General features: G+C 41.9%; 1 protein-coding gene across 1 annotated transcript in view; it reads left to right on the top strand.

The window, feature by feature from the left end:
* The first annotated feature begins 930 nt into the window (after positions 1-930).
* The window catches only part of SLC7A14 (solute carrier family 7 member 14), a 108,549-nt gene continuing 97,329 nt past the window's right edge, over positions 931-12,150 (top strand). The window contains exon 1 of the mRNA XM_002920837.4: positions 931-1,171. The gene's annotated coding sequence lies outside the window, so the exon portion shown is untranslated. The remainder of the gene's footprint in view (positions 1,172-12,150) is intronic.

Below are 12,150 nucleotides of genomic sequence, written 5' to 3' on the forward strand. Positions count from 1 at the left end.
ATAAGCCTTGTGTCTCTCCTGTCCCATTTCAGACTGGTTATCTCTCTAGCTTAATTTCACAGATGACCCTCCCAATTTTATAGAATATATTGCTTTCTACTGGCACAAATCGCAGTCTTCTTGTTTTCTGAAACTTATTTTAATAGAGACAGGGGAAGAACTCTTATTTATTGAGTTACAAATATGTGTCCAGCACTGGGGTAAGCAATTTCAAGAACATTATCATTTAGAATTCTCATAACAATCCTATGAGGTGGTCATTTCATAGATGAGAGAAGAAAGAATAAGAGTTAAATAACCCAAGGTCACACAGACTAGAATTCCTGATGGGTCTTCAAATCTCAAACCCACAGTCTTTCCACTCATAAGATGCTGAGAACCTAAAGATAAATTTGACCTACTTGAGCTTTGGAGAAAGAGGAGGGTCTTGTCTTTATTAGGAAGAGAGAAGAAATCAACTTTCCCATCCTTTCTTTCCAGTTATGCTAGGGAAGTGGAAGAAATTTAAGAGTAGCAAGGCTCAGCAAAGGAGGAGGAAAGCTTTCAGAGGGTGGGAAGCAGGTCTGGAGACCCTGCGTTGTTCAGCGCCAAGTCCAGCAAAGGTGGGGCTGCTTGAGGATGCCTTCTCAACACATCGACACTGCAGACATCTGCCTGGTCCTGCTTTCTCAGGGCAGGGAACGGGCAAGGGGCCCCCTAAGCCTTAGGACAGCCTGAGATACTGGAAGCAGCTCCCGGAGGCTCAGTAGGCCATAGCGGAGTTGAGAGCGGCATACGGCTGAGTGTGTGTGTTTGTGTGTGTGTGTGTGTGTGTGTGTGTGTGTGTGTGTGTGTGTGCTCGCGCGCGCGCCAGCGTGTGCGTGTGTGCGCGCTGGGAGGCGGGGGCGTCTGGAGAGAGGCCTCAGGTCAATAATGTAAGGGGTTGGGCCGCCCACGTGACTCCAGGAAGGCGGAGACTGGAGAGCTGGAAAGAGGGCTGACAGGCCGCTTGGAGGCAGGTGGGGAGAGGGGCGAACTGAATAATTGAGGAGCTGTTCAGCAGCAGCGGCTGCCTCCTGCCTTCCTTTGCCACCACCACTCCGCATCACAGTAGGAGAGACAGACTCTGGAGCTGTAAGTGGAGACGGCTAGCCACCAGTCCCTGCAGCCAGTTAATCGCTCCAGCCCTCCGGTGAGTGAACGTCCCCCCTTCGCCGCAGTCTGTCCCTCTCCGCAACCCCTGCACCCAAACTGGACCCCCGCGAATAGGATGATAGCCTCTTGTTGAATGAACCAGGGAGCCGGAGCCACAGGGAGGGGGGAAACAGGAACATGGCGCGGAGGCTGAGGGCGCCCTCCTGGAAGGGGTCCCTTGGAAGAAGGAAGGAGCTGGGTTGGGGTCTCTCCGTATGTGCCCCGGAATTGGGCCTGGACAGTGTCCGGGGTCGGAGGACTCCGGGCTCGGACTCATGGGAGCGGTCAGGCGGGGTTGGGGCAAATGCAGCCCTGGCGCTGCTGGAGTGAGGGGCAGAGAAGGGATCCTCAAGCAGTGTCCGGGTCTCCTGGGTCTCCACAGATGCCGGGCCTGCCCTTTCCTCCCTGCCTTGTCGCACACCCGGCTCCCGCAGCTAGATTCTCGGCCTCGGACTGAGCCCACGGAAAGGAAGGGATGCTTTAGCGGCCGTAGCCTGAGGGAAGGGCGGGGACAACGTCTGTCCTTTTACCGGGGAGCAAACTCTTCAAAAGGACTCCAGCTGAGCCCGATACCCTGTCCAGGCTGGTGCGCTACGAGGGGCATCTGTCCCCAGAGAGTGGTGATACGCGGCAGGGCAGCAAGAAGGACGTGATGGCAGAAATGTCCAGGGAAGCTCTCTAGCCAGAGGGTGCAAGCCCCGAGGAGAGGATTCTCGCCCGCACTTATTCACCCCGTCTGAGCCTCCTCTCTTCCCCCATCCCAAATACATCAGTTTCTTACAAATCCGGTGGACAAGAGATCTCTTGTAGGGCAGTGTGGCCTCGCGCGATGCAGCCCCAAACCTCCTTCTCCCACCAGAGTCACCCCCCCACACGTGTATTTTATATTGTGATCGAAAAGTAAGATAGAAGTCGCCAAATGACTAAAAGCAAAGGGAAAGCAGAGGAGACATGGAAGGAAACCTGGAACAGCAGGGCTCTCTCACCTGCTCCTGGCATTCCTCACCCCACTACCTGTGCGAGGCTCCATTCAGAGTCCTGCCTGAACTGAGAGTCTTGAACTGGATGCAAATTCAGAGGAAAAACTTGGGAGGGGGAGCAGGTGGGATCTCGTCGGAGTGGCGGGGCCAGTCACTGGAAGGAGTTGGCCAAGGACCACAGAGTGTAACCCGCCTGTCCCCCGGGGTCAGGGGTCCTGAAGAACGTCCTAGGCAGCATAGGAGCAGCAGGCAGGAGCCTGGGCCGCAGAGCGTACGGCTGTAAGGGGCGCTGTCCGCGGTGCTGAAAGTTCGGCGAGGCCGGGAGCTAATACCGCGGGGAACTGGCGGCTGGCTCACTGCTTGCCAGCATTTCCTGAAAGCAGAAACTGCGTTAGAACCATGTAATGGGGATCAGGTGGAATAAGCGAGCCGGAGAGACAGGTATAGGTGCTCTGCGTTCCGCAGTTCTCTGTCTTCCCCCGGACTCCTCTTGGAAGGAGGTTTTCCGGACTCCTGGGTAGAGGAGCAAGGAGTGGTGTCACTCCAGAATCCAGCTTTGCTAACTTTAGGTGGCAATAAGACGTGTGGCTCTGCTTTCTATGTCCTCTGTCTGTGCGGTGAATCTTCCCACTGGTGAAATGTTGAAAAAGCAGTTAGGGTTGTTATTCTGATAAACACTTCTGTGGCTTTCAGGAACCAGAGAACTGTGAGGCTACCAAAAGAAGAGATTTCATTAATGGAGAGGCTGGGCTGTCTATTCCTGGCTGTGGTTTTTTCTCTCTTCAGCACCCTTCTTCCCCACCACAGATTGTTTATATCTTCTAGACATAGCCCTGCATGGTTGTTTCTTTGACTAGTCTTTTATATCATGGGTAAAATGGGAAAGAATTGAGCTGATTTGGGGAGGCCAAGTTAAGAAAATATTTACTGAACATCTACTATCTCCTGGGTAATATTATCTCATTTAATCTTCATAATAGCTACTAAATATAAATACCACAAAGATTAGAAAACTAAAGTTAGATGTCTTGAATCCAGAGCTTAGATTCAAGTTCAGGTCTGCTTAACTCTAAACTCCAAACAATTTTCATGCCCTCATTTTGGCATTTGGCTTTGGATAGCTGTTATTGGAGAATATAGCAAAAGAATGCCAAAAGAGGAAGGTCTACTTTCTTTTTCACACATGCTACTCTCTTCCAACCCTTTCCTCTTTAATCTGTTCACCCACCCACTGTCACTCACTCCCACTATACCAACTGCTTTTGTGCATGCTGATTGAGATACCACTGTTCACACAACTTGAGATTTAGGATTACAGAAACAAGTTAGAGGACTAAAACAACAGGCTTTCCTGAAAAAGCAGCAGGGCTTCATGGGATCTGGAGGACTAGAGCCCACATGTGCTTTCATATTTAGAATTATAGTCTTGAGTTTTAGGGTTGGAATAACCTTAACGATCATTCAGCACCAGGCAGATCATTGTTTTACAAGAAGGAGAATTTGGGGACCAAAAGACAATTATTAATCTAAGTCTCATGATTGGAAAGTTACAGTTGGAACCCCATTAACTTGATTCCAAGGTCAGTGTCCTTTCCACTACCCTCATGGTGACTTGAATATTCTTCCCTGCTTCTTTCTTTGGTTATCCCTGACAAGAACATCAGCATCAGTAAACTGAATTCAATAAAAAACACAAATACAAACACCTAAAATACAAACACTCATGTTACCTACATTTTCTTCCTATTCTTTTCCCCTCTGGTCTCACTGTTTCAGTGTTGTCTGACCCAACATAACTGACCCACCTTCCTCAACAACAGCTATCCCTATGGTAGCAATTTGCAAATGGGGATGGGGCTATGGCACTTCTCCACTTGCCTTTGTTTTGCCTGTATTTCCTCTTCTATGGTCTCTACCCAACAAAATAATTTTTCCAAAATAAATTATCCTAAGCATCTTCCTATGTTCTCACAGGTACTTGGAAGAGGCCTTAAAAAGATCTAGGCAGAATTAAATGATCATTATAAGTGCTAATATCAATCAAGTGTGAGGCACTATCCTAGGTCCTTTCATAAATAATTTCATTGAATCCTCACAATTCTGTCAAGTAGATAATTCCACTAGAGGTGGTCCTAGAGTTCTAGTCCACTCTAACATGCAGCAGATCCGATGTTCTATGTATTTCTTCTTGCTTCTCTTTCAGCCCCTAATAAAATCTCAACTTTATTAATTGGATTCTTGTAACCTTAATAATTGCATTGGCAAGGAGGAAATTTTTATATTGAATTGAATTGTTCTATCCTGTTCCAATACGTAAATTCAAATTCAAATTCAGTTCGAAAGATAATGTTCTGTTCTTTTATCTCAATATTTACCACAACATATTCTCCCTTCATTTGTTATCCTTTAATTAAAGATCCCTATATACCTTCTTAATTTAATATTAATGTTCTGCTTCAAACCCCATCTAGAAGCAACTAAGGCACAACTCATAACTAAATACATAACTTCTATTGTACCCTCACAGAGTGCACCTGCAAGGTTGTTATTGCTGGGATGCTCTGGGCCCTGTAAACCATAATCTTAAACTGTCTAGAACCACGCTGCCCAATATGGTATCACTAGCCACATGTACCTATTTAAATTTTAATCAGTTAACATTAACATTTAATTAACATTAAAATCTTTAATTTTTTAATCACACTAGCCATATTTTAAGTGCCCAATAACCGTATGTGACTAATGGCTACTTAACTGAACAGTACAGATATAGAACATTTCCAGCATTGCAGAAAGTTCTATTGGACAATGCCGCTTCGGAAAGTGCTAAAAACATCCTCACTGCAACTGAGAACTCGGAACTGGGAAGAGGAACTGGAGACTCTGCTTTGAAACTTCTGCCAAGAAAGGAGGAAAAGCCACTTGTGGCCTAGGACACCCCCAAAAGCCCAAATAGGCTCAAGACAATAAGGCTAGCAAGGAGAGTACATGTCTCACTAAAGGAGCTGGCTACCATGGGATTTGCTTCATATGGATTCCCATTTTATCATGGAGTAAAACCATGAATGGGTCTTGCTGGTTTCCTGGATTCCAGCTTAGAAATAACCTGGAATTTCTAATTCAAAATTCCAATTTTATACATATATATACACATCACATATACATATAACAACATGTATATATATGTGCGTGTGTGTTTATGTATGTGCATTTTGTCTTAGTAAGTATACTATGATAAATATAGAAAGAATACAGGACTTGGAGTAAGTGTGTCACTTACTACTTGGTAACATTATAAGGCCCTCTAGAGCTCCATTCCTTCATTTGTAAAATGGTGATGAGAATTGCTACACCCATCTCAAAGGGTTATTGTGAGACTCAAAGTATAGGTAAATGAAAGTGCTTTGCAGAGAACATGATTGATAGGTAATGATTGATAATCTCATGTAGATATAATATAGTATATAAACAAATAGGGTAGTTTAAACTGAATGTATTTCCAAACATTTTTAATCCCAGATAAATATATTTTGCTTTTGTTGTCACTTTTCCCTGAAAAGTAGAATGCTGAAGAAAAATCCTTTTGGTTTTTGAGATTTCTTCTTGGTTAATTTCTGTGAACTGAAATACTGTTTATTGCTCCTGGTTTATTTTATATCACCCTGAAATTTTTCCTTTTTCCAGGAAAAAAAAAATACCTAGGAAGTCTCAGTGGTTCTGAAACAGCTTTTACCCTTTCACTCAAATAAATAATTGTCAGTAATTAACCTGTCATGACAATAGTAGCTCAGAAAACAGAAAAAGTATTATTGATTTTCTTCGGCATGGGTGGGTGAAGGAGATGATTTAATGAACCACTACCCATCTCATGAATTGATGAAAACAAAAATAATTCTATTTCATGCATTGATTAACCCAAAATAAAAGTAAAGACTATCAGTTTGACTGAATTCTTAAAGTTACATTAGGAATTCTGACCTTAAATAAAGGGTCTTTACACTATCCTTTCTCTAAGGTAAAATCCACTGGGGGTCATAAGTGGAACCTTAACTTACTGACAGGGGGATTGGGAGGCCAGAAGATCCAGGACACTATGCAGCTATTCTCCATCTCCTCTGATCCTTAATCCACACCTTTTATAGAACAAGGGGCATTGTGGTGAGGTCAAAGGGTAGTTACATAAAGTGACACCACCTGTGTGCCAGTCATCTCTACCAGTTATATAAAGTGGAGACTTCTGTGTGCCACTTTAGGGGAGGTCAGAACAAGCCTTCACACATTCTGACCAAGGCACACATTAACCTCCAAGGGGCCTGGAACATTTAGCCCCAAGGTAGGTCACTGCATGGGCATGAACAAGATGGAAGGCCAAAGACGGAGTCAATGTTGACAGCACTCCTATGATTTAGCTAACATTTACTCCCAAACCTGACATCTATTCCCTATTCCTAAACCCTGATCTGTGGTGTTTATAACTCAAGGAGGAGTGCTTTTTTTATATCCCTGACTCGGTCAGGAAATCACAAACACAAACACAGTTGTGCCTTTTTTAATAGATCACTATTTTGATGCTTAAATGTTTTTCTCTTACAACACAAAAGTTAACACAATGCTCAGGCGTTATAGAAAATAAGCCTGCAAAGGAAGCTATCCCATTAGCTTGACTGTACTACATTGCTATTAAATCCTGAAAACTCAATGAAGTAATAATTTTATTTATTGGAGGAGAGGGGCAGAAGCACCCAAGAAATCAAGCTGAGTATAGCTAAGGGCTCTAGATTCTATCTCTGATTCCAGGAGCTCTGGCAAGTTACTTCCTTTTAGAACCTAGTTTACCTTTGTTCAGACTTAGTTAAGGCATGAATGGTAATTTATAAGATGCTCTGCCAGAGAAATAACTGAAACATACTCTCAGTCCCTAATGCCGGGCAAGCGTGCCATTCTCAGGCCTTTGTTGCATATGAAATTAAATTACTACAGGGAAAATCAGTGAGATTGTCAACTCTGGTCTCTAGTAGCTCATGCTGGCTTTTATAATAGACACCTTTTGTTGGGAATCGTGGTTTATTCATTTCATTGGAATTGTTTGTCTCTCTCGGAAGGGCTTGGACTTTGGAAGGAGGAAAACACACTACCTTGGAGCTGAAAAGAGTTTACTTTTCACTGTCTTAACTTGGGGGATTTCGGTAATTTTATATCCCAGGAAAGAAAGAGAATTAACAATATAGCTTTGAAACTTGTGCTGGTAGCAAGCAATCATTCACTTAATAAAGTAAGTGAGGCTTGCCTTATATTGGTAGTCAAGGGTGTTTGGAACTCCTATAGCCTAGCACATGAATGCTCAATAAATATTTGTTGAATTCAGGCCATTGTTTCAGGTCAGTTCATGGCATACACTCATCTAACCAAGAAATGAGTATAGCCTGTGGCATTTTCCTTTAGCAAATAAAATAGGAGACAAGCACAGAACATCAAATCTTACCCTGACAACCACACTTAATAACCCTTCTGGGAGCCTAGGTAGTGAGTGGTGGGCCAAGACAGACTGCTCCTGAGAATTGGGTCTTGCTGCCTTCCTCCAGGAAACAGCAGACACGTTAGCCCAAGGGTCTCGCATTTCACTGTGATGAGGCAACTCCATAAAGTCAAAACTTAAATAGAGTTGTATGCTATTTTCCACTTTTACTTTAAAGTGATATTTATTATTTCCTTGAGAAAGTATTTGACTGGCCTTGATGATTGTTGCAGGCAATTACTATTGTTCCTAAATTCAGGAGCTTAGCTTAGAATTAAAGCACATACATTAATTAGAGAGCTGTGACATCATAGTCTGGAAGATCACAAATATTATCCTTTTCCAGGAATAATTGGGCCTTCCTCTAAGAGTTTTAACTGGACATTACTGACAAAAATGAAAGAAAAATAGATCATTCTATTCTAGCAAATCAATAAGTAAATGCCTAGAATTAACTGATTCTCATTTGCCGAAGGCAAAATATTCCAACCCAATAAACTGTCCTACAAATGAGCAAGCTGGCTTCCATGGCCTGTTCATGTATCAAATTGTTATTTTTCTTTGTTTTTTAAATAATCAGCAAATTAAAAAAAAAACAATTGCATCCAGGTGTTCGAACATTCTGATGACAAAATGGTCTTCATAATTATAAAGACTTCATTGTTCATTAGAGATTATATTTATACAATATATTATTGTGCCAATGTTTTGCAATGATCACATAACCCAACTCTCTCATTTGACCGGAAAATTGAGGCTGAGAACAGTCACCCAAGTTAATAGCGAAGGCAGAAGTAAAATTTGAGCCTCCCCTCTCCTGATCCATTACTCTTTGCATCTTTCAACCTCAGGCATCTTTTCATTAGTCATGAAAACCTATTTAGTTAATGAGTTTAGCCACCAAATATTACCAGGGCTACTAGGAATGGGAAAGTATATGTATTTGGATTTCATACTATTTCCATTTGCACCTCCAGGTAAAAGAACTACTGAGTCAAGGATAGTCAACAAGTAGAAATTCCATGGGTGGAACTATGAGCCAGAAGAAAAGCGTCAAAATACCAGAATCCTTGTGAGAACCTGGGCAAGGATTTAAGGGATACATTAGTCCTTAAATTAGCCATTACCTTTATTGTCTTCGTCCCTAAAACAAGAGGTTTGAATCAAGTAATTTCAGATCCTGCAAGCTCTAACATTCTATGGTTCTATAAAATGAGGCCAAGGATTTGAATTATCCATATTCTGTCTCATTCAGCCCATATATTAAAAAAGAAATCAAAATTCTTATTTTTATACCATTATTTGTTGGAGGCTCACATTTCATGCTAGTACTTTACTCAGTAACAATAATAATAATAACAGCACTAATGACCATAGCTAGCAATTATTGACTTATTTACATTTACTATGACCCTATAATGTTGGTAATGCTAGTATCCCCATTTTACAGATAAGAAACCTGGGTCCCAAAGTAGTTAAATAATCTGCCCGAATTGACAGAGCTTTATGCTCTTAACCACCATGCATGCTGCCTCTTTGAAAAGCACTGGTCTCTCAAATAACTGATGAGGCATCATTTATAAGCCACTTAACACACAAGACCCTTTTCTAGGGGAATTTCCATTTTACCTATATTTTCTGGCTAGAAGAGCAATTAAGAGAGTAAATAGAACTTCAGGTGTCTGGATCTGATGAAGCTGTATAGTGATCTGCATTGTCTTTCTGCAAGATGGTTCTTGCCCTTTTGCAATTGATGCCATTGATCCATTGTTTCAATGGTTTAGTATTGAATGTTGGTGCTTTGCAAGCTGCTGCATGCATTAAGGATCATTCTGCTGTGTTTTTCCCAGAACGTGTGAACAGCTTGCATTGCCACAAATGATGGATGCTGGTGCAGGATTCAGCACTTTCTAAGGCCACAGAAGTCACCCTACCATGTCTTCATTTTCAATGGCATCTTCTGGCTTTTGTCTCCACTTTTTGACTCAGAGTAACAACCTAGACAGTTTTTAAGGTACAGGAAGAGAGAGTTTCCAGCATGTCATTTCCTGGTGGTGGGATTCAGTCAAAAAAAAGACTAAAACTTCCAAAATCATGTGTGAAACTCATTTTCTTCTCATTAAACCTACCTTTCCAAATTAGTCATAATACAATACACCACAGTACCCATCTATTTCACTATATTTCATATTATTTCATACATAGAGGAAGTACAATGGACTTGTACTTTGAATGATATGCAATATTTTCTCATGTGGGTAAATAGAGGGAAAGCCATTGTAGAAATGGAAACAGCATAAGCAAATGCTGGCGATGTGAGTATAAATGACATACGTGCAGGCTGATGTGTTTAGTAAGAGACCTGGCTGGGAATGGTGGAAGGTCATATCCGAAGGACTCTGAAGAAACTTGAATGCAGCTGGGTGGATGTATTTATTCAGCCTGAAGTTTACCCTTTGAACAGAGTTTTTTATGAATATTTTAGAAATACCACTGAATTCAGGGTTGGTTCATCGCCAACACCGAAATCATCGAAGTCTGATTTCATGGCTAGAAGGAACCTCAGAAATCATCCTAGCCTTCCCCTTTCTCTATATTTTACAGTTAAAGTAATTAACACCCAGAAATACCAAGTGACTTGCCCAAAGTCAGCAGCAAATTAGTGGCAGGACAAAGACTAGAGCCTAATCCATCCTCTTAGCTCATAGCATTTTGTCCTGCTCTGTGCTGCCTTCGGGGATTTTATTCATCATCTGAACATAATCCAATGTAACACACAATGTGATTATTAAATATTTATGAAGCTCCAAGTTTCCCATTCTCACTATTAAGATATAGTTCCTTCATTACAGCCAGATGATAGATAAGATCCTGGGCTGCTTCTACATGAGAGCATTCTCTCAGAAACACAGACAAACACCATACCAAACACATGAGCATGACATTCTTCCCCCGCCTCACACACCCTCCCCTGCCTCCTCATTTCAAACTGCCAGAGATTATAGAGGCACAGTCTGAGCAGAAGGCATCTTAATCTCTGATGGTTCTGTAAATGATATGTTGTTCAAGCTTGCATATAAATGATCACAGCCTCTCTATTTTCTAGATGAGGGATCCTTCAGAAAAATGAAGTTGCTTGCATACACAGCACATCAGATAAGATTTTAGATCCCAGAGCACCAGACCTGTTTGTAACAGGTTTGAATTTTTCACCCATCTGCACACTCCTCATAATTTATCCAGGCTTGTGGTCTTAAATTTTATTTCATAGTCTACTTAGTCTGTGCATATTTAGGTTCTGAGATTGGTTATTTCCCACTTCTTTTACTCTGGCCACCTTTTCTCCACCTCTTATTCAATATATGTTCAATAGAAATCATCTAAATTAACCCACTCATTTTACAGAGTGGAAACCGAGAGCCAAAGAGGTGAAGCCACTTGCTCAAGGTTGCACAGTCAAAAGCAACACTGTGGCTAGCTTCTCTGACTCCTAATCTCATGCTATTCTCTCTACACCAAGCTGATGCTTTCTAAGGGTAGCTAACACAGCATTTTCCCACTCTCCACCACCCCTGTCCCCCACCCTGTTCATTGCATAACTCCCTAAGGATAGATGGAAATGACTAATTGCACTGCCCAGAAGTTCATTCCAAAACCTTATTTAGAATACCCACAACTTACCATTTCCCATGCTATACTGGTCCATCTTTCGTAGTAAGAAGCTGGTTATGGAGGAGCTTGACACACTTCCTAGTCTAGAGGGTATATATACAACCATTGCAATTGCTCAAGTAAAGATTATCACAGAGAACAGCATGCCCAAGAGGAAAGAGGACAGGGTCCATGGCTCTCATCATTTGATAATAGAGCAAAGTTCATCCAGAATTCATTGTAAGTGGCAGGTTATTAGATTCATAATCCCAGAGACCAGACAGTTGGTTAATTTGATGGAATTAAACAATATTGGTAGTAGCCAAGAAAGTGAAAGAAGACAACTCCCATGTCATTTCTTCTTTAGGGGTGAGGTGTTTTGCCTGAATTGATCAGCATGGTATGCTTAGTTTAGCATACATAAAGTTTACAATGATAAGTTTTTTGTTTTTAGAAAATCGATGGAATTCACACTTTCTGTTTAAATTCCTTCTGATGAATCATTTTAAGACAAAAAAACAGGTGGTGTTTGAGTAAAGAGCATATTGAAAATAGAAGAAGAGAAGAGGGCAGAGAAATCCAAGAACTGGCTTCTCAGGGAGGGCTTCATAAGCTCATGATTGTCTCACAGTCTGAGGCATATTACGTACAGAAACTCAGTTTTATCAGTTCTGTCAAAAGTCATCTAGCTCTGCAGAATCAAGCTATGCCCCCCAAATCCCAAGAGACTGATTTGTAAGCTAGACGCAATATAGTTACGTGCAATGGGGGAAACCTATAGAGTGTTGCCCAGGTCATTCCCTTCCTGGTATTAGGATAGCAAGAAAACCA

Source organism: Ailuropoda melanoleuca, chromosome 1 (genome assembly GCF_002007445.2).
Source record: "Ailuropoda melanoleuca isolate Jingjing chromosome 1, ASM200744v2, whole genome shotgun sequence".
Lineage (NCBI taxonomy): Eukaryota > Metazoa > Chordata > Mammalia > Carnivora > Ursidae > Ailuropoda > Ailuropoda melanoleuca.